Below are 4,045 nucleotides of genomic sequence, written 5' to 3' on the forward strand. Positions count from 1 at the left end.
CTATGTTAGTTATTCCTACAGTTAATGCATGCAGATACAAGTATGTGCACATGTTTCAGTTTTGGTACATTGTAAACCTGAGTTGACTGCAGTTTACTGAAAGCTTGCCAATTTGGTGATATTCTTAAATTCTTCCATCAACATCATTGAGAACATTCCATTTCTTTTTCAAAACAAAATTGGTTCATTAAACTGTAGGCAACTCAGGTAACCTTTTTATGTGACACTAGGCCTTGTCATGCTTTCTAGACTTTTTCCTTGTTGAGTTGCTGTATTTAGCAACATTCTTTCAGTTCCCTCTGCGGCAATAGTTAACAGCTATGTTACAGCTCTGTGTGGAGGATGGATCATACTTGTGTGATGCATTATGGAAATGACATGTAGACAAAAGCATGCTCACAATGTTTTTAGTATCAAGAAATCACATGCACTCTATTGAATGCTCACTGTTGTATTGACATGCACACTGTTTTGTAGATGAAACCCAATGTTGTATGATGCTTCATTGTGTGTTTTTAATGATGTTTATAGTTCCTGTTGGTAAACTTAAATAGTTTAGTATACCATTGGCTAGCTGTTAGAAGTTGATTACAAACAAGCTCTGTTCTTCTGTTCTTTTCTGTTTGATAGGTTATTTCACTTGTTCCACTTAAAATAGATGAGACACTTGTAATGAAACTAGTGTTGTTGTTCCATGTACCTTTGTGCACACTTGTTGTGGTATGAACCACAGAAAACATGTACTCCACTTACTAGTCATTGATGTGCTGTTGACAATGAAATGTACAGTACAATGTATCCACTGACAAAGGAAGTATGCTGTACAGAATTTTACCATGTTTGTGAACAATATTGTGTACATAGATGTGAGTTCTCTCTTTAGTGTATTTTTGTACAATGCCAGTATTGCAAAAATGTGAATACAAAATGATCATTTAAGATGTCTGAGTTTGTCCTCGTTTTGTCATGCCTTTTCCAATACATAATTATTAGTTAATGGTACATTTAAGGTATGGAACAGTCCACCATGATGCAATGATGATAAACCAGTAATGGTCAATGATAATATTGATATTGACACAGGTAAGTTTATGATATTTTGTTTATTGACAATTTTGTAAAAAAGATTCAAGAGGTCCATACACCCCTGTAATAACGATGGGGATAGTATAGAATGTGGTACAATCAACTCACAGCTGAAGCTACCAACTCATGAACTACATTCTACAGAAAGTTACAAGCACACATTATTAGATTATCCACATATGTTACACAATATGCAACACTCTTATTACATGACATGACAGTATCCTGACTATATGAACATGTCTCACTATCAGCTGAACAATGATGGATAGCATGTGTACATATGCCTTCACTCAACAATGGAACCGGCCATTGATCATTGACACAAGTAAACATGCACAAACCATCTATATGTAAAATGGAATGCTGATGGTGAAATAAAAAGAACACATAAATAGACATCAACATTACACTAATATATAGCCACCATTGTCAAGTTGAACTTTGGTATACAATGGTATGTTTCGACTACCTTAGTTTTGAAGCACACATCAAGACCTATGAATATAATGTGATCATCAACACTTCAAAACACCACTTGTTAGTATAGCAATGATAATTTACTAACTGGAAGATGTCACCGGTAACACTGCATTACTATGTGGACTGGTATTTGCAATTTATACACAGGTTCATTAAAGATAGGAAAATCACAGTTTTCACAAGACGATCAACATCACATATGAAATCAGGTAACTCTTGCATCATCTTGTGATGCATATTACAACAATCTGATCACAGCACAATCATTTCAATCTTGAATGTGTATTGAAAATGTGTGTGCTGGTGCTTGGTAAATGACCTCCCCCCCCCCCCCCCCGGATTTTAGATCCACACAGTGTCAAAGGAATAATACAGCTGTAAAAGAAAGGTCCTGATATATGATAGCCATGCATACATGTAACTCAGGGACATGAAGTGTCATCAGACAGCAGTAGTGCATCCGTTAGTCACATGTCTGCACATTAGATGAGGGCTTCCATGACAATACATCCCTGAGTACCAAACTATTTCTGCCAAGGCCCCTTGCACTTGCTGCCCTAAAAAAACTCTGTTGTAACCACTAGCTCAATATTTTCGCTTGCTAATGTTGTTAGCAGCATGAAGATTGAGCCAGTGGTTACAACAGAGTTTTCTAGGGCAGCAAGTGCAAGGAGCCGTGGTAGAAATAGGTTGGTACCCAGGCTAACAACAGAAGATGGTACCCAAGCTAAGACACATTTATATGACTGCATGATGTGACTCCCTCTCAACAGCCTTATTCACCAGACAGTGTTCCACTAACAACAACCAGTATGTGCCAAACAAACACTGAATGTCGATTCTGTCCGTGCGTAGGTCGACTTGACCCCATGGGAAGTGGTCTGGTGGAAAAGGCGAGAGATGGGTCGTCACCATGGCAACAGGATGTGGGGAAATCTAAGCCCCAGTTGGCTTCGGAGAGGCCAACATCGTCTCGTAGTTCTAATCTAGAAGCAACACAGAAACACACATGCCCACAATGCAAGCAAACGTTCCAATGTAGTGATGAGCTGAGGAAACATCTGGAGGTCCAGCACCAAAAGCTGACCTGTACAATATGTGGTGCGGTGCTGGCTGGCAAGTATAATTATAAGAGGCATATCATGTTCAAGCACAGCACCCAACGAACTTTTGCCTGCAGTTACTGTGGGAAGACTCTGAAACGCAAAGATCACTTGTTGAGACATCTACGAAACTATCACGCTACGGAGTGATTTCTTTGTTACAAAATCTCTCAAGCAGTTGTTTGAGGTTCCATTCAAATTCTAAGTAGTTGTCAAATTAGAAATAGGTATAGAGACAAGCACCATCCAGCAGTTCTGTCATTTTTCTTGTTATTGCACTTTTTCTTAAGGGTAAATAGAAGGTATACCTTTTTCTATCTGAACTGTGAGAAATCGAAACACATTTTTCAGTATCATGTACTCGTATATTCGGTTTCTGTTGGGATGTTTTTTTCAAAAACAAAATCATTTACAAAATGTTTTCAATTCTTTGTAATTATATGTCTAAGAGATTTTATACTTATTTCGAACGTTATTTCAACTTTCTAGATATTACCCTGGCTGTGTAAGACTAGAAATATTGATGTGGAATAGGATATCTCTAATACTTTCTAAAGAATGGTAACAGTATTCTACTATTATTTACATTTTTTTGTAACGAGTCAGGGACCTTGAAAGAAAGCAATGATTGTACACAGCATCACAGGAATGATGATTCCAATGGTAGAATTACTTGATAATGTTTTATCAGAGAACTGTTTCTTATGTTTGGTCAGGAAAGACTGACTTCAGTTAGGACTTAGGTCATGTACATCAACAGTATATTACATTTTGCATGTTTGGTGAGAATGGTCTGGTGGATATGTCGAGAAAACGTTAATTCCTGTTTTTTTACAACAGTTGGTTATCATTAAGTATGACTGACAGTGTGACTTTGTGTGTTTCATTATAGGAAGCAGAGTTGTGTGTTGTTACCAATGGAAAAATAAAGCTCCATGTTCCTACATGGAAACCTTATGATCAGATCATAGACTGTATTTGAATTTGTCAATTGATATGGAGCTAAGACTACTAGTAAGAGTACAGGGCATAATTACAAGTCAATACCATGATGATGATGATGAACATGTTGATGTTGAAGAAAGTATCATTCCATGATGAATTATCAAACTGTGCAAGGTCATGAACTAATTTCTGAGTAACAGTTGTAGATAATTTACAACTTGTGTTCATGTTAACTGTACTCCAAGAAGCAAATGGGTATCCAAGTGAGCTAGATGGAAGTCTAGCCAAAGAAGTTAAAAAATGATGGTAGTACACACATGCTATGACACAAGCAAGTCTGAAAACACTGTTACTTGTTTTACTTATAGTGTAAGATTATGAAGTTGTGACTGCCAGATTTTATCTCCTATTCCAATTAAAACCTTTGA

At 37.0% G+C, this 4,045-nt stretch overlaps 1 protein-coding gene across 5 annotated transcripts in view; it reads left to right on the forward strand.

The window, feature by feature from the left end:
* Positions 1 to 4,045, forward strand: part of LOC118430328 (protein suppressor of hairy wing-like) — a 47,914-nt gene that overhangs the window by 34,311 nt on the left and 9,558 nt on the right. The gene's annotated exons all lie outside the window — the stretch shown is intronic.

This window comes from Branchiostoma floridae, chromosome 14 (assembly GCF_000003815.2).
Source record: "Branchiostoma floridae strain S238N-H82 chromosome 14, Bfl_VNyyK, whole genome shotgun sequence".
Classification (NCBI taxonomy): domain Eukaryota; kingdom Metazoa; phylum Chordata; class Leptocardii; order Amphioxiformes; family Branchiostomatidae; genus Branchiostoma; species Branchiostoma floridae.